Raw genomic sequence first — 20,189 nt, 5'->3', positions numbered from 1 at the left:
TGAAACAGAAATAACTGATTCACTGTATGGTTTTTAATGTGGATGGGTAGACACATTCACGGTGGCATCACAGCGGATCAGTGGATTCATAAAATGTATAGAAAACAGAGAAACACTTTGTGTTTTGGATTTGTAAATAGTTTAATACGTTATGTTATGTCCATTAGTTAATTGATAGTTTTAAAATGTATAATAATACATGAGTAAATAAAATGTATTTATAAACTTGTAAACATGTATATTACTAGATTGAACTTATAGGTGAATTTGTAGTACAATTTATATTAAAGTCAGTGAAATTCACAAAAAAACTAAAGGTTACATTGAAGTTATAGTTAGGAAAAAGCATAAAACAAGCATAGAAATTCACTGAAAAAGACAAAGGTTACAGGGACGTTAAACTTAGGAAATAGAATTTTTTTTTTAACTTAGAAATGTGTCAGTGTAGAAGCTAGTTTACTGATAAATAGTACACCCACATTAAAAGCGGGAATATAGATCAGATGACATATCTTAGAAATAGTATTACTCATTAGTAGTACAGTATGGGGTATATTCTCAAGAACGTGTGATAACCATTGCAAAAGTTACTTAACGCAAACCTCAACATTGCAGTCCATCGCGGGAAATTTACGCCGTGTTAACCAGATATTCACAACACTGTGGTACCATGCTATATTCCCCAGATAGCGCGTCAACTGACCGCGATGAAATCAGTGCCACGCCGCAAAAATTCAAAATGCGAACGCAAAAAAAGCTGCGATGAGGCCAATCGCGATACAAAAATCTGCGAAAACAAGCTACAGGCCTGCAATTAACTCGCTTCAGGCGGGAACAATCACCATAAAAGTAGGGAAAAAACTGACAAACAAATGCCAAACAACAGCCAAGGACACTGGATGTTGCAGGAGCAAGTACGGAGGAGAACCAGAACCCCACAAGCCCCCCGGAGTACAAGCCTGGGACCTCGGGGTCAGGGAAGGGCAAGGACAAGATGAGTAGGAAGAAGCGCTTCAGTCCGCAGGCAAACAGGATCCTGATAACGGAGGTGGTCGAACACCATCAACTACTGTTTGTCACCTCCACTGTGTCATTGGCAACAAATAATGTACTATGGCAGTCCATCGTGGACAAGGTGAATGCAGTCGGAGTGCTGAAGAGGACAATACAAGAGGTCAAGAGGCGCTGGAATGACGTCAAGCGCAAAACAAAGCTGAAAATTGCCTACAACCGGAAGGCAGCAATGCAGACTGGAGGTGGGAGTCATGCGCCACAGGAGGAGCTGGACGACATGGAGGAAATGGTGTCCACAGTCATCAGTGGGGAGACGGTGGCAAGAGTCGGGGGCCCGACACTGCTCAACACCCTCCTACTGAGCCAATGACAGACCCAAGACCTGCTGACCTTCAGGAGGATACTGAAGACCTGGCGGCCCCACCTCCCCCCACCCAGCGCCTTGAGACCCTCGCGGGTATGTAGTGCACTTAACAAATGACTGATTGATTGATTGATTGGACACAACAGCACCAGGGTGAGTAACAACCAGGGACTGGGGGGACGGGGGGAGATGGGCACAATGGCACACATGCACAATTGAGCTGAGCACATCTGCGTACAAACCATGGCTCTGCAGCCCACCTCCAGGAGCAGGGCAGCCCAGCTGCAATGGAACACCCCACCCCCTGCACAGACCACAAAGCATGCAGCACCCACCACCAAGGTTGCCTCCCAGGACCCCCGCAAAGAACACATGGCCTTCCAACGCCGTGTGTTGGGATGCCAGGAGCAGCTGGCTGAACAGGTGCGGGTGGGCTTTGACCGCATGGCAGACAAACTAGATGCCATACGTGGGTGTCTAAGTCCCATTAGGGGCCACTCACAGTCCCTAACAGACACCCACAGTCCACTCCATGCACTCCAACAAATCATGGCTGGCATCGCCAGAGTCCTGACTCTGAGACAAGAACGACTGTCTAGTAAGAGTGGATCCATCGAGATCGCCCGAGAGTTCTGACTCATGCGGAGGCTCATGGAGAACATGGAGTGGGCCAATGCAGAAAGAGCGGCTGCCACGGCTGCACACCAGCGAGAGGTAGCTGGGTTCCACAATGACCTCAAAACCATCCTCATGGCATTGCTGCCACAAGGCCTGGTGCCGATGCATGCTGCTGCTACCACTACATCCACATCTCCGCCCCCTGAAGTGTTAGTGCCACACAGTGCGGCAGACATTCCACCTCCGGCTCCTGAGGTGTCACTGCCACACAGTGCTGGAGAAAGTCAAGCACCACCCACACGTGAGGCACATGACACAGCAGAGGACGAAGATGTGGATGAAACCGCCTTACTGGTACGGAGAAAAGTGTAGCATTCATCTCCGCCACATGGCCGGTTTCAGCTTGATTCTGCCCTCAGTATCATCACCTTCCACTGTCCCCTGATACACTCTGCAACACTCACCTTGGACCTCGCAATGGACTTCCATTTTCAGTATGATCGCCAATGACACAGCTATCAGACTGCAGACTGAACTCCTCCTCTTCCTTTGGACTTGTCATTCCCTGAATGACTCTGGCTGGCCCTCCACGGGCCAACATTTGAAAGTGGGGTTGTATGGCCCTGTACTGCTCCAGATGCAACACTCCACTGAATGTGTATTAAACATTCCGAATCAAACAGATGTGTCGTGTCTATGGTCTTTCAAGTGTGGTAGCATGGATGAATGTAGGATCAGTGAATTCCTCTTACGTCCATGTGGCTCATGTCGTTGGACTTGGGTCACAGGGTGACACATTGCCAAATGTTGTCCGGATGGCGCCGACGCAACCACAGTAACAAACGCATTTGTTACTTCCTTGTCCAGCCCCATACGGAACAACGCCCAGAGCACCGGGGTCATTGTTCAAACCCTTACGCTGGACTGGCATACGCCAGGCCAGCCCACTCTGTCAGCGCTCATGGGGGGGGACAACGCTACATGTCCCAGGTCTTCCCTGTAGGGATCTGCTGGTCACAGGTCTAGTTGTCAGCATGCCACAGCCACTCCCTCACGGCTGGTGTACACCCACACCACACCCATCCAGCACACGCGTCACAGCACATGTGACCCTGGCAATAAAAAGGGCCGGGTGCATGTGCTCGACACCATTTTCAACCTCTCTCGGGGTGTATCCGTGTGGTGTGCATGTAGGCATGGTGGCCCAGAGGCCTGCAACATCACATTCCGCAGGCCCGGAGGTGACATGTTGGCGTCCGTACCACGTGACCCAAACATAGAGGGTCCAGGACTTGCGGGGTACAGACTTGGTGGCATCGGATATACTGCGGCAGGCACAGGCGCACCGCCACGGGACGGTGACTTTCGGTGCACTGAGGTTGGGGCACCTTAAGTGCTGAGCAGGTGTGCAGCCTGCGATGATGCCCCGTCCCGGCAGTCCGGACTGCTCAGGTTTTGTGTGCCCTGCTGGACCGCAGTGTAGGCCTGAGCCAGCGGACAGCAGGGGCCTTCCACCACGTGGCATGGCCTCGCGGGTCACAGAGTTAGTGGCACCTCAAGGGCTGAGCAGGTGTGCAGCCTGCGATGAGGCCAGTTGCACTGGTATGTCCTCTGTCATGGCGAAATCAAGACTCAGCACCAAATGTGAGACCTGGTGGCCTACGGAGCAGGGCTGCATGATGTGGAGGGTTCGATATCCGCCATCCCCGGGCTTGTGGCTGGCAGCGGCACGTGGTGGGCCCTCATTGCAACATGCCAAGGGCAGAAGGTGAGCAGTGAGGCCTAGGTGCGCAGGGGCAGGCATGCTCCGCTGGGCGGCGGGAGGGGCTGGGGTGCAGCTGCCTGGGTGTGCAGGGTCAGGCATGCACCGCTGGGTGGCGGGAGGGGCTGGGGTGCAGCTGCCTGGGTGCGCAGGGGCGAGCATGCACGGCTGGGCAGCGGGAGGGGCTGAGGTGCAGCTGCCTGCGTGCGCAGGGGTGGACAGGCGATGATGTCATATGCACTTGTATGTACTGTGCCATTCATGTATCTGGACTCTGTTACAGATGACGGGCCTGTCTCAGATGTGGGAGCTGGTGAACTGCACTACATACCGGCACATGGTTGGAGACACACCGGTGGCAGCAGGTGAGCAGTGTGGCCTGGGTGCGCAGTGTCGGCACTCTCTCTCCCAGTCCCTCTCTTCTTTTCTCTATCTCTCTCTCACCCTCTCTGTCCGTCTATCTCTCTCTCCCCTTCTCTGTCCGTCTATCTCTCACTTCCCCTCTCTGTCCGTCTATCTCTCTCTCCCCTTCTCTGTCCGCCTATCTCTCTCTCGCCCTTTCTGTCCGTCTAGCTCTATCACCCACTCTCTGTCCGTCTATCTCTCTCTCCCTCTCTTTCTCTCTCTCTCCTTCGTTCTCTCTCTGTCCCTTGATGTGCGCAGGACACACCTTCTCATCATAATTTTTGTCTTGCAGGCTGTGACCTACGGAATGTCCCGAGGGGAGCCGCCATGTGTCTTCATTTCTGTTCTGTGTTTATTTTAATACATTTTCATTTGTTGCTTCGAAGGTGAATGTGTGATGCTCATTTTTGTGATGACACATGCATGTCACCAGATGTGTTTGTTCGACATCAGGCTGATTATTTGGTATATGATTCCGTGTAGTTGATGAGGCATATCTTTGGCCGGGAGGGGGGGTGCTGGGGAAGGGGGGTCCTCGGGGTGGTGGCGGTGGGTGTTGTGGCCCTCTTGGGTGTCCGGCACGCATGTTCAGTGGCTCCATGGCATCTGTTGTTCTTCAGGTGTGGCTCTGGGCTGGGCTCCCTTTTCTGTTGCAGGCTGTTGTCCCACTTTGCACCAGGTCAGAGCAGGTGTTAGTTTTCTGCTGATAACGCGCCTTATCGCATGTTTCGTGGTCTTTTTGCCGATGTGGCTGGTCGTTGAGAATGTTGCGGAGTGGTGTTGTCGTGGCTTTTTGCACAGGAACGCCTACTCTGCATCTCATTAGCGATAGTTGCTGGGGTCATCTGTGGCGATGTTTTTTGCGGCTGCTATCGCAGGTAAACTGGTGCTATGGGCTGTTAGCACCAGCTTGTGAACGGGGTGATGAATTTATCGCGAGTTTGGCTGCGCTAAAGTGCCATTAACTCGACGATAGCTCCTTGAGAATATGGCCCTCTATCTTTAAATCTCAGACTTTTACAAAACACACTTGCTGGATGATTTCATCAGTGATGTCATTTTAGATGTCATCATTGATGTCACTGACCGTCTCATGAGTGATGTAATATGTAAGGTCATAAGCAGTGCATTGTGGGGGCGTAAGTTATAGTTATCTTAGGTAACTATAACTTCTGAATTTTTCTGGTTTTGTGCGTGTAAAATCTGAACGTATCTATAACATCCCTGCAACCTTTGTTTTTTTCTTTTTTTTCAGTGAATATCTATCTATATATGTGTGTGTGTGTATATATATATATATATTCACTGAAAAAACCATAGGTTTCACACATGTTATAGTTAGCGGAAATTTTACTGATAAAAAACCAATGAAATTCCCCCGTTATAGTTAGTGCAGGCAACTATAACTCACGCGACCGCAATCCTCTGCTGATGCTAATACTGTATTTAGACACTTATTTGCCCATGTCTTCTTCCATACATTTTTAGCTATACATATATTACAAATATTTTTTTTTCATAAAGACACATATGTCATCAGCAGAAGATTGCGGTCGCGTGAGTTATAGTTGCCTGCACTAACTATAACGGGGGAATTTCATTGGTTTTTTATCAGTAAAATTTCCGCTAACTATACCATGTGTGAAACCTATGGTTTTTTCAGTGAATTTGCAAGGTTTTTTAAATGCTAATTCCTAACTATAACGTGTGTGAAACCTATGGTTTTTTCAGTGAATTTGTACGGTTTTTTAAATGCTAAGTTACTTTACGCCATTCGTGGCGTGCGCGCCCACTTAACGCAGTTTGTTCCGTGCGCGCACGGTGCGCTTCGCGCACCGTGCGCGCACAGTGAGCACGCGGTGCGCTTCGCGCACCGCGCGCCCACTTTACGCAGTTAGTGCCGTGCACGCACGGTGGGCACGCGGTGCGATGACAAAGCAAGAAAGCACGTCAACAAATCTGTTTCTGCTTTCCTCCGTGACTATGGTATGGGTGCCATTTACCACAACAACTTGCGTTATGACATGCAAGACATTTATAGAGGAGATGGTGTGCACTTCAATGATGAAGGGAACAGAGTCTTCCTCTTGAACCTTAGACTCTGCATCGGTACTTACTTGTAGGTACCACTAAAAAATCATTTCATAAACACAACGGCTCTTTTTAGAGCCCCCTAATATCTAAACACTTAAATCTGATTTTCATTTCTTTTTTTTTTTTTCTACTGTACGCTTACCGTAAGCTTACCGTACGCGTACCCCGTGATTTTTTTTAAAATCAATAAATGTTTTTTTTGACTTTTCTGTCCTTCTTTGACCCCCTTACAAATGTTAGGGGGTCTGTAACTCTCCTCATTGCCCCCTTTCCTTGTTTTCACTCTTTTTTTTCAGACTGAAATACACAAAATGGCGGCCGCCGCTTCCTGGTTTCGGCCGATTCGAATGTTTACTAAGATCTAAGAGCCAATCAGAATCGCGCTCGCGCACGCCACCGTACGCTTACCGTAAGCGTACGGTAAGCGTACCGTAAGCGGGCTCAGATATATATATTGATTTAAAGGCTATTTTCTCAGAATCTACTGAACAGATTTACACCAAACCTACAAAAGGCACTTCCTTGACCTAGGGACTACCTCTCTGCCAAATTTTGAGTAATTCTGTTCAGCCGTTCGGGCTGTAGCTCGTTCTAAAGGTCCTATGGAAAAATGCATGGGAAAAACGCGTTTTGGGACCCCCCTTTTATCTCAGCCCCCGCTTGACGGAGCGTAGCGCCCCACCTATTTTGAGAAATTCGCGAGGATTCGTCGACCGGCGCCAAAGTTATTCAAAATAGAATGTTGAGGTTTTCCTATGGAAACGTGGTCCTAACTATAACTACCTACTGGCGACCGCCAGTAGGTAATATATATATATATATATATATATATATATATATATATATAAATCCCAAATTTGCCCTGAAGCAAGGACGCCCACGCAGAAGAGTGCTTTCTGAAAAAGCTTTTACTTTCAGAACCGGCATTTACACACCAATAGCAAAGTTCCTAACGCGTTTCAAAGCCGGGAGGCTCCTTCATCAGAGGATGGCACTTGTTCCAACTGACAAACTCGCAGGGGCGCCATACTGCTTCAGGGCAAATTTGGGATTTATATATATATATATATATATTATTGCTCCCTTGCATCATATGCGGGAAGCACTCGCGAAAGGGTGCTGGGATCACTGTGGTGTGCCGTGACATATATCAAAGCTCGTAATGTTCCTTTTCTCGAAACATAATCTAGCACTCTCGGGGTAATTGCGATAGATTTTAATATCATTTCATACCAATAAAGCATTGTTGAGCATATATTTACAAAAGAGATATACAGAATTAAATTGGTATATGTCTCCCAAATTAAGAATACTATAACACCGTATGTCGGCTGATGTGGCAATGCATTAGGCCGCAATCGGCTAAAAACATGGGGGCCATCTTTAAAACCAGGGTCATAACTCAATACATTGAATATATACAATAATTCCGAGGTATATCGACTTAAGCCTTGGGACACATGTACCAATTTAATTCGGAACTTATCTCTTGTAAATATATGCTCAACAATGCTTGATTGGTATGAAATGTGTTGTGAAATTGACATTTGGACATTCAAAAATGGCGCCTATGTGAGGCAGCGGACTGGTCCTTCATCTATGTAGATTGTAATTGTAATAAAAAAAAACGGTTAAAAATGGCTGCCACCGGTGTGTTAGTAACACCGAGGAAGGCGCGAAAGCCGAAACGCGTTTGTTGTTGCTTGGAGGATATTAAAATCTTTCGCAACTACCCCGAGAGTGCTGGATTATGTTTTGAGAAAAGGAACATTACGAGCTTTGAGATATATATATATATATATATATTCACACACATATCCTCCTCCAATCAAAGGAAAAAAAGCTTTCTGTGGCTGGTGCTGATGTCCTTGGGAGTTCTCACACCCCTTAACTGATGCTGGCAGCTCAAAGCATTCGGAAAAGAAGTTGGGAACCCACTGTTAACAGTGGTTTTCAGCTCGTTTTTTCTGCCACTGTGTGATATCGGCACTTCACTGGATGACCGTGCAAAGGGAGCCAATGTCATCGGTCACATAGTGACACAATATGTGTTGACAGATTTAATATATATTTATATATGTATGTATGTGCATATATATATGTACTCTCGGTTTGCTCCTTCTGAAGCCCTTAGCCCATAGAGAGATGGCACGCGACGATGGCAGAGCGTGCTGTTCATGAAATGGACTGAAAGATCCAAGAAAGTGCATACTCAGGAAGATCACACTGCAGTGCAAGGTTTATTTATGTCTCGTTACACGTTTCGACTGCGAACAGTCTTGATCACACGTGTATAGGCTATATACATCAAAACAATACCCTTTCAGGCATAGAGGTACACATAAATTATGCAAAAAATAAGCAGAGAACTCTGGGTAGCTCTCAAATTTAGGTAGAAAGCAGCTCCTGTATAGAGCACTCTCAACACCAGCGACACTCTAAATTTGCTCACCTCAAATGTCTGCTTGGTTGGTATTTTACCAATTCAAAAGCTGTAATACTGTGCCTGTAGTGGTAAAAGGCTTTTGTCATTTTACAGCTCTGTTCTAAATAATGTGTTTTTGTTAGAAGGTTGACGTGTATGAATATTAATACTAATTGGTATGCTTACACTCTACAGAGGTTTTATCTTATGATAAAAGCAATGTGCCCGGAAACAAGGTGTAAACAGTTTTACTAGTGTACTTCTTTTCCTTTCTTTAATACAGAAGAAAATAAAATTGATTTTCCGATACATTGACAAGGACATTCATAATAGGATAAGAGGGTTTTCAGATTTGCATTTATGGTGCTTTCAATTGGTTCTATGCACCATTTAAAGAGGGCCTTCAGATACTTCAAAATGTTTCTGTTTCTTTCTAAGACTGTTGTCCATCAATATGTTTTTCAGTTTGCTTAACTTTGTTTCAATGTTTGCTTCAGAAATGCACAAAAAAGGGTGGTTCTGGAATCTTAATGAGTTTAGTCTGATATAATAACCCCAATTAAAATTTGTTCTAAATTATTTTATTACTGTAATGCTCTAGTAGGAGTAAAATTAAAATGGATAAGCATGTATCATAAGCCCCCATATATTTCATAAAATGATTTTTCATTCATTATCTCAGGAAATTAATACTCTCAAGTGAAGATCATTGAACCAACAAATGTAGTGCTAATTTACCTTTCCGAGTGGAAAGTTTGTGCCAGCGGTGTTTAATGACCCAGCAGCTTCCATGTAATTGAGCTGTGATATTATCAATGAATTCTAAACAATTTTCAGTACACTCTTAACAACAGTGTCAGTGAATTCTAACTATTCATCTGTAAATTCTACCACCTCTCCACATATTTGTTCATAATAACAGTATCTAAGTCATATATAACCCTCCCATTGAAGCCTCCCTATTTTTTGTGAAAGATATCAGTCATATCCTTGTAAACATTTAAAAAAACAAATCTTTTTACTGAAAATGCAGATGAAAAATCAGCACCAACACAATATTGTATCATAGTAAATCATGTATAACAATTGTGGATGACATCAACTGTATATTTTGTCAGTGCACATCTCTGCACCCTTGGCTCACCTCCAATCAGTCACATATCATTTAATCCCACAAAGTTCACACCAAGCTCCTGAAGGTCTTCCATTACATCCATTTCATTTCCTACTTTTTGGGCATCCTCTCCCTTTCTATGTTTACTTTTCAGCCAGTATACACCATTCCTGTCTTTCATTGTTCAAGCCACGGCCAGGGGCAACGCCTCATTGTCCCTCCCTTTATCTGTGAATCCCAACTCCCATTTAGTGAATTCTAGCCCTGTATAATAGCATTTTACTCCCTACAAGGCTAAATTAAATTCTAATTCTCTTTTGGTGTATCACAATGCTTATTTTTACTTCTAATCATTTATCAATGCACTCTAGCTTTTTATGTATATATTCCCAACCCATACAGGTCCATGGGATTCTCATCTCTAATGAAAGAATTACCAATGATATTTGTTCCATGTGTGAGCCAAACCACACTAGCCTTACACATTTGAGACCTACCAGCATCACTGAGGTCCAAGACTGATAATTATTTTATGTGCACTGGAACACTTGATCAGAGACAGTTGGACTTTACTTGAGACAATCTCTGATGTCCACCAGTCCACATTCAGTAGTTGAGCAAGGTTGATGGTAGAAGGGATTTTTGGACAGCAACAAAATCCTGTATGTAACCCAGAAAAATGATAGGCAGTTTTTTCCCAGCTGTTTGGTACCTCCGACCATAACAACATCTGAAACACCCAACCCCAATTTCAAGTAAATAAACAAGACCTCCAAAGGAACTGTCTTGACCACCTACTATGTTAAAAGGAACTTTTGTACTCATTATTAAAGCAACAATAGGGGATTTTGTGAAGTAAATATTACATTTTAGTGGTTCGCTTTGAATTTAGAGCTCGCTTGATTTACGATGTTAACTCCCCTCCATTGTATCTAAAAAAGCCAAAACTTGGTGGCATTCAACTTATTCGCAATTCAAGTATATTGTCAGTTTTTGTAAGTTACACGCTATTTGTAAATTCACATCTATCTTTAAAAACGTATCTCTGAAGTTCATACATATAAGTGTCCTCTACAGCTTAATATGTATTAAAGACAAAAACTATACCTCTGGCTGAATATTGACTTGACTGCAGTTAGATTTGTTATCAATTAATACTCCCTAAAACTCCACTTATACTAAATTTACATCCCTCATATACATATGCATGACTTTAACAACTAATAAATCTCCCCATAAACCTCCTAACTATTCCAAATAAAAATCAACCACAACACCAATAACACACAATGTATCACAATCAACACAACAACCACGACGACCCTAGCAAGACTGGGGAAATTTACACATCAGATCAGGATCGCCCTAAAGGCTGCCAATGAACACAATCAAACTATGGTGACAAGCATGGCAAAGCCAGGGGGAGAAAGCAGCTTGTCCCCCAACAAACACTGAGTTTGTATGTTCTCGCACTCCCTCACCCACCCCATTGAGACTGCGCCATTTTACGGTTCTCAACTGAAGTGCCAAGGTGAACGGCTTACAGATTGCTAAAGTAGATCATTCCTACAGTCTACTATTAACCGAACTCTATCTGAAGCTCCACTACCTCTACCTTGTCTATTTCTTTTTACCATTTTTAGTTTTTAACTGCTTTTACTGTAATGATTTTAATTAATTGTACAGTTAATAAATAAATTGAAATACTTTGTCAATTAATACAACAATTCAATAACCACAACCCAGATAACTTACAAACACAATGTCACTTACCAGAAGGAAACCATAAATCAAGAGAATAGCAAACATATGATCACAAGGATCCCAAATCGTACCTTTCCACCATAACTCCTCGCACTCTACCCAAATTACCAGACAACACAGCAGTTACAACACCTCCTTCCACCTTCACCAAAAGCCACAACTTCAATACACCCCACAACCAGCCACTTCAAAATGATCTATGCCCCTTTACTGATACTACACAGCACAACACCCTCAAAGTACCAATACATGAAGAATAAAGAAACCCAACAACTAAAATAAAGTTTATAGTCGTGGTCCTGAGCTCTCATGGTTAGAGGGAGTCCAAACGAATTGTCTGTATAGTTGTGGTCCGGAGCTCATTTGGCTGGAGGGAGAGAGAAGTGGAGAGATCTGTTGGGATGGGCTCTTTGTGATGTTGTTAACGTGTTATTGATATATATCCATGGTTACTCCTAAGTTTCTAACGTCTCTTGATGTTGTTGGAGGGGCTTCAAGTTCCATAGGCCATATGGTGGTAGTCTGGTACTTTTGCCATTGTCTGCAGGTCATACCCTCTGTTTTTGTGGTGTTGAGCTTTAGATGGTTATTCATCATTCATGTGTTTATGGCACAGAGGCGGTAATCAAGTTGTGAATTGTAGAGGCCTTCCTATCTATTCTTAAAATTATTTGGGTATCACCTGCATAGTTGTAACAGGTGAAGTTGTATGATGTAACCATATTTGGTGATGGGGTTAGGTAGATGTTGATTAATAAAGGGAATATGATGGACCGCTGAGGTGCGCCACAGTGTTGTGCGTGAGGAAGTGATGTGAAATGTGGTGGGTAGACTATACCTTGTCTGTCTGTGAGATAAGACGCAAACCATTTTAGAGCATTTTCATGGATTCCAAGATCGTGAAGTCTTTGTAGCAGTGTGTGGTGGTGGACAGTGTCAAATACAGGTGATAAAACCAGAAGCAATAAGGCAGCCACTGTGTTCTTGACCTCAGTGAGTTTTAGATCATCCCAGATGAATATGATTGCTGACTCTGTTTCTTCTGCCTGAACTGAAGCCGGACTGTTGGTCTGACATTTAGCCATAATGTTCTGCAAATTAGAGTTGCGTAAACACTGCTCTCTCAAAATGTTTTCCTTTGAATGATCCATTTGATATGGGCGTGTAGTTTGCTGGGTCATAGGGATCGACTTTTTTCTATTTGAAGAGAGGTCCTAAAGTAAGAGGTTTTCAGCTCAGGTGAGAATAAACCTAGTATCAGGGAGTTGTTGCCTACCTCACCTGCAGATGTTGCGCGAAGGATATCTTTAAAGATCTTTTGCAGCGCTGAATCTGAAAGTGATTCCGATGGTCTGGCTGCAATGATAATATTTACAAAATCTTTTTGTTATAGGGTATTGAAACTATGCATTATTGGATGATTATTGTTCTCTCTTTCTATGATGTTTGGCTCCTGTGTGGTATTGTCTTCATTCTCCTTACGGCAATTTTCAGTCATTTACATTTTTGATATTAGTTCATTTGAGATTACTCACCCTCGCTACCCTGGGAGTCAATTGGGGAAGAGGTGTTTTTAGCCCAGTTTGCAGGGCCATAGTAAGATGGATCCTGGGACACCAAAGAAAAATGGTCCCAACCATCACGACTGGGACTCAGTAGCCCTTGACTACCCTCTGGCCTCCACGAACAGTGCCTGGCAGTCACTCAATAGCAGTTAGGATCATTAATTGTGAATTGGATACAGGCATTGTAATTGACTTTTACTGATGAAGGAATGGGTGGACCAATTAAAAAAGATAAATAAAATGCTGTAGTGTCTTTGTAAAAGTTCATAGGTTCCATGGAAAAGAATGGGACAGACAGACGGAAGACATACAAAAGAAGTTAAATATGGATTAGAAATTCATTATGTTGAACCATAGAGTGGGATGAGGAGTTGTTGAATAGTCTTTAACTGCTGACTTTTCAGCCGAGGATGGGGGAGAGAAGAATCGAACTTAGAAAAGGAAGGCTTTCAAGTCTTTCCTGAATTGGTAATAGCCTTCTTGATTTCTCATCGCAAGTGGCAGGATATTTCAAAGGCATGGTCCCAGAATTTGAAATGACTTGTCTCCAACTTTCAGTCTTTTGGGCATATTTTGAATGAATGGGGCTTGATGATTGATCTCAGATTCCTTGTTGGTTGGTATTGTAAAGACACTGGTTGAAGGCACTCAGACCATATCTGTGAAGGCTTATTTGCTTTCTACATGACACAATAGTTGTATTGTATTGTATTTCAGCATTTATAAAGCTCTTACTACCCATACATGGGCCACTGAAGTGCTTGCCTACATGGGTAGCATGCTACACCATGCAGGCTGTTTGGTTGGAAGGATGTTGTCTTTGTTTTGATGCTGTGTAAGAAGTGTTTCCATGTAATGCGTGATGACCATTGAGTTGTGGTTACTATGTAATGGGACGTAGCGCAGCATGGTGGATGAAGAAGTGGGAGAGACGGACACGCAGTTTTAAGGTTTTCAATATGCCGGTAGCTTTGAACAGATCTGAAGGTCTCTTTATGGTATTTCTTATGATATGGTCTTCTTAGCTTGTTACTGCACTGGATTGTACTGTTTGAGATTTAATCAATCAATCAATCAGGTGTTTGTTAAGCGTGACTACTCACCCTTAAGGGTCTCAAGGCGCTGGGGGGGTCGCAGGTTCCAGTCCATCAAGGAGGGGGTCTGTCGAAGAGCCAGGTTTTGAGGTTTCTTGCGAAGATGGGGAGCGATGTTGTCTGTCTGAGGTGGAGCGGAAGGTCGTTCCAGGCTCTGGCTGCGGGGAAGGAGAAGGAGCGGCCTCCAGAACTGGTCTTTCTGGTGCGGGGGACCATGGCGTGGGAGAGCTGGGCTGATCGTAGGGTCCTTTGGGTGACCCACACTCCTTCTTCCTCATATCAGGCAAGCAGGATTCTAGTCACTATGCACACCCACAGCTCTCTAGCAAGTTGCACAGACTTTAGGTGATGTCCCCTCACCTGTGGACAACTGACTGTAATACAGAGAGCAGTCGAGGATCACAGCAGCTCTTTGAATAGTCTACAGAGCACTTCTTCCGTAGTCAAGAAGAACTTAGAACTGGAACAAATTGGCGTGATTTGGGCCTCACCTTTATACTGATTCTCCACACAGGTAATGTTGATCCATGGTGTGAACTCCAGGAACTCCTTTGGGGTGGATCCTTTTCAAATTTAATTTTGTGGTTGCAGTGTAGAAACAGTCTTGTGCAAAGTGATGGTCCTGTCTCCTCCCACACATCAGATCGCCCCTTCCTTCAGCTCTAGGAATGTACGTGGTACATTTCCACTGTCTGTTTAAGCTGTACTTCATCCTGCATCTTGTGCCATGGGAAAAGACTGACTAAAACACTCAGAAAAAGCACTACAGTCAAAGTTCTAAGTAGTGCCATGGATGTAAGGAAGTCCATTAACCTACAAGGAACAACCCTAATGAGAAAGGGTGGTGACCTGAACCACATAAGCCTCTGAAGCTGCATCCAGTGGTCACTTACTGTAGAATCAAATTGGCACCAAACCCCAAACTGGTGAGGGGCCAGTGTCGGATATCTGAAAAAGCGCTGGAGTTCAGAGTGTCCCATTTGTCTGCTGGTCTCCAAAGTTCCTGGGACTGAATAGGAATGGATTGTGCACTGCAACCAGCTCTTGACACTGGTGAAGGCTGTTGTACAGCATGCACCACAGGCCCTGTTGTCTCATCCAATGGGAGAGCAAAAGTGGCAAAGGCAGAGTGCTGGTCTGTGGCTGTTGGCTTGGTCTTGATTTTAATTCTTTGATCAGCTTTCATTTAAAAATAAAATCTTTTTATTGCATTTTAAGAACTGAAAAACGCATATAAAAAATATACACTGTGACACTTGCGAAATACAATCTCTTGAGGGCAGAGTGCCCAATTTGAGCACCATCAGTAACATCCTGTCCCCTTCAGTCTCAGTCCAAATCTTGGTAGTCCCTCTCATTTCCCTCACTTTCTCAAAATTCCAGGAACATCCTCATGCCTTATATACTGTTAGTTCGGCCTTCATGCACCAGTCTACTCTCCTTTTCCACTGCACCACAGTAGGAGGTCCCCCACTCTCCTAGGAGCGGGCTAATTTCCTTCTCGTCCCTACGAGTACCACATTGAGGAAGAAAAGCGTATATCTAGGTAGTGTACGGTCCTCCCCATATCCCCAGTATTGCAGGTTCTGATCCCGGACCACCGATTCTTCTGAAGGCCTTGAGCGATGGTCGGCCAGAGTGGCTTTCTCAGGTACCCCACAGATTGCATGTTATATTTGCTGGATCTGCCCTCCACGTCTTCAGCAAGCAGGTGCAGTTGCATGGTTATGTCTTTGAGCCGGTGGACTTCCACATTCAGCGATTTAATGGACACAGTATGGTCTTTTACAGTCCCCTCTGTTGCGGTTACAAGGTCCGCAATCTTTCCCATGTCTGCCCGGATTACACTTACATCGAGTGCCACTGTATCTATTTTGGTCTCAAGGGCCACCCTGGAATCTTTGATAGCCTGAAGCAGCTCTGTGAGAGTGGTGCCAAGATCTAATACCCCTGTGCCCTCCTCCTCCTCCCACGAGGGGGGTCCCCATCTCAAACTTCTGGGGAAGTCCGGCATGCATATTAATCCAAGCAGTTTACCTGTGTCTGTTTGTCTCCTGTCTCATGGACAATGTTGACTTGTTTTTCAGGCGGGCCATAGTTGTCCCCTGCGGTTGATCCGAGCTGCCCTCTGGGTCGGCATGCCTGTGCACACTGCTCTTTTCTCAAGCCTATCTTGAAACGAATCCACACACATTCACTACCTTGGCAGAAACCTCCTAGCTGTCTCCCCATTGTGATTTGCTGAGACTTGCTATCACAGACTGAAAGTCAAATCCATAAAGTGTGCCTAGTCCCTATAACAAGCATCAGTTCCTCTCAGTGCCCAGCTGTTCTCTCATGTGAACTCTCTTCAGTGAACACAGCTGTTGTGACCACGTCCCATGCTCTCCACACCCTTGTCTGCTTATGAGCAGTGATCAATCTGATCTTACTCTATGGCCACAAACCTGCCAAAGGAAAAAGACCATTACTCACATCACAGACATGCTGCAACCCTGGTCTTCAACTTCACACGTGCCACAAATGGAGCAAGGAGAAGGGTCTGCTCTGATTATATTACACAAGACAATCTCGTCCGACATTAAGGCCCCTGTGACAGAAGGGACTTGTCATTCCTGCGAAAACAAAATGCAAGCATGAAATACTGACCCTCAGAGCGGACACCACTACATCCATGTCAGAAATAACCAACATCATCCCCTCAGCGAGAGATGGATAATGCATGGACTGGAGGCTGCAGATTGTGAAATTTAAAACTGAGTCTTAGCATAACTGGATTTGTTCTGGCCATCTTTCTGCTCATGCTGACCGATGCTACTAATGTGCGCCCATCTCTACAGAATCAAGCCTTGCTCTCATGCCTGGTATTGTGGACAAAAAGAAAATGAAACGCTTGCACAGCCTAGTTTGCAGGCAGTTTGTCGCATTCCCATGACTTCAAATTCCGCATCTGTGTGACGCTTTGTTTTGATCTCATCACTTGGTCTTCGCTGGAGCCGAACATATGAAAACACATAAACGTGTATCTTGTCTCTCTCTTTGAAAAACTTTTGTGCTCATGGCGTGCTTAGGAATCCTTTTGTCGCCATATTCTGTGATTCACTGATTAGTATTTCTTCTGTTCATAAACATTTTTCAGATTTGTATTGGAGCGTGAGCAGATTTTCTTCAACAGTGAAGGAAAGTCTCACAACAGGATGAGGCTGGAAGAAACTCCAAGACATGAGGAAGAGACAAGGGGGCATATTCACAAAAGAATGGCAGAGCGCGTTGTTACGCCACGATCGGTAACGCTGCACTCCGACATTCTGAAAACGCTGGGATGCTCCATATTTACAATAATACGGCGCACCCCTGCGTTTCCCCTAGCGCTGGAGCTACATTTAGCTGCCTCGCATCAATGCAGGCACTAGTGCAAGGGTGCCTGCATTGCAGGGAATGATTGTGCATGTGCAGGAAGGTGTTCCGTCCTGGATATGAAGAATCAATAATAGTGATTTGTAACTTCTATGTGTGCTGCAGAATGCAGCACATAGAAGTTGAAACTCGTCATTATCTAATAATTGTTTATGTGCAGGAAGGGATTCCTTCCTGCACATGAACAATCACTAATGGCGATTTGCTCTTTCTATATGTTTTTTTTTTGTTGCATCTTTTATATAGCGCGAACTCGACCCGAAGGTATTGGAGCGCTGTACTTGAGCACCGTATTTACATTACATATTCAGGCACGGGGAGATTAAGTGATTGGCCCAGAATCACAGGATGTGGACGCGACCTCGAGGCTCGAACCCTGGTTTCCTGCACCTAAGTCGGCAGTTTAAGCCGACGGACCACATCCTCTCCTCTCCTATGTGCTGCAGATTGCATAGAAACAGCAAAAACTAGGAGAAATTAATAATTTCTCCTTGTTGCGCCAGTTTAAGACCAGGTTTTCCTTGGTCTTTTTTTGGCACTGCCCCATATCTACGCCAGCCTTGTAAATAGGGGGCAGCATCAAAAAGCAACAGGAGTTGGCGGCAAAACACCCATCACAACACCCCTTGCCCACCCCTTTCACGCTAAGTGCTGCGTGAATAGAGGCCTTATTTACAGGGCGGCATTAAGTGGCTTAATGCCACCTTGTAAATAAGGCGAAAAGGTTATCACCATCAGAACTTCAAAATAAGTGACGTTCTGGCGGCGATAACATCTTGTAAATATGCCCAAAGTATCCTATTTGACAGACAGGGATATCATGAAAACAGGTTGAAGGAAATGATCTCTGCATTCAAGATATTCTCGCAATTGTTGCCAACAAGAAACTTGAGAACTATGTGAATTCACTATTCATGGACTTCTTTTTAGAACAGTGATGTACCTGAAGCAAACCTAGAGAAGACTCGCTGAGTCTTCTCCTGCTACCAACAGATAATATCCAGAAATACACTACAAAACATCTCAATTGCAGTCGTGGCTGCTGCCTAGAAGCAGCAATGGGCCTGGTGGGGCAAAGGGGCGGGAGGGGGCCAATCAGGAAAAAAAAATCACTTACCTCCTGCCGGCCAGCTGGCAGGCCACTGCCGCCGCCTCTCCTGTGTCTCTTCCCGTTCTCGTCCTGGCTTCTTGTGAGGAAGCAGGAAGCACCAGGGCGCCCACGCTTCTCAGAAAGGGACTAGAGGGTTGGGCATGTTCTCCATGCAGGCCGTAATGCAGCCTGCATGGAGAACAGGGAAGGGTGCATGACTGTTTTGGGCTGCCCCTGAGGGCCGACCAAACAGTCATTGAACACAGGAGTGTTTTACCTCTCCTCCCCGCTCTGCAGCCCCGCCCACCCCGCCCCCTCATGCACGCTGCCACAGCAGGAGAACAAAATCAAATGATAACAATATTATGTCTTTTGCTGCTTCCTGGCAGTGGGGCGATGCTCCTACGCCTTAGCGCCGCCACTGCTCAATCGAGAATTCTAACGTGACTGCATCTTGATCTTTCAAAACATCGCTCAGACCACAGTTGCAAAGCAAAACGAAGAGATATGAAACATTTAACAACAAATTCCCATATTGTTGGAGGAATCTCATGCTGCTTGGAGTTCAACCTGAACAATATGAACTGCATTCCCAACACTAAGAAAGAAGCTGCAGGTATTAGGCCTGGATGATAACAGTGGCATGCCTGTGCCCTCACATGCAAAGGTTCCCCCATCACCAGCAGGAGTGACAGAAGATGCCAGAGAGTAGCCAATGCAAGACAGCAGTACTGTAATCGAGGAGGCTAGTCCAGATCCTGATGACCATCCTGAAAAATCTCAATTGCGAGCTATAGGCATGCTGTATTCATTGCCGGACGCCAAACCTAGCCTTTTGCTCGTCGTGGGGAACAGTTGTCGTGAAAACACATTGGCCCACCTATATCCTTTCTTTCGATACTAGTAATGGCTTAAGCGACCAAGCAAAAGAACGATTGTGCGTTTTTCAAGTGACTGTATTTCTTGATTTTTTCAATTGTTACCCACTTGTACCCGTATATTTCGGGTAGCTTATCTAATGCACAGTGTCTTAGGCGCCCCAGGGCCTGCGAGTTAGCCCTTAAGACCAAATCCCCAGAGAATAAGTGGGTCTCTAGAAAATGGAAGATGGAGGCTTTTGAAGGGCAGCATAGCAAGGGTGCCATGGGCCCTAATGAAAACAAGGAAAAAGTGCCCTCTGTGGATAGTAAATGATAACCATAATTGGGTTATAATGGGTCCCTTAAACCCATGGGTTCTGGTGCCACTGCACCTGCAGCACTAATTGTAGATACACTACGGCACTGAAAACAGAATACTTTGGGGTCGATACCGATCCGGGTCGGACAGCTCTCCGAGAGCTGTTCGTAGCCTTACCTTGCGACCAAGCCGTACCCGGAGCCGGTCCGTCCTGTTGATGAAGTACGATGCGCATAACTGCCAAACATCCGACCGACACGTAGGCTGTGATTCAAGCTTCATTC

This window comes from Triturus cristatus, chromosome 7, assembly GCF_964204655.1.
Source record: "Triturus cristatus chromosome 7, aTriCri1.1, whole genome shotgun sequence".
NCBI lineage: Eukaryota > Metazoa > Chordata > Amphibia > Caudata > Salamandridae > Triturus > Triturus cristatus.
The sequence above is the reverse complement of the archived record's forward strand: the minus strand, read 5'-3'. Positions refer to the sequence as shown.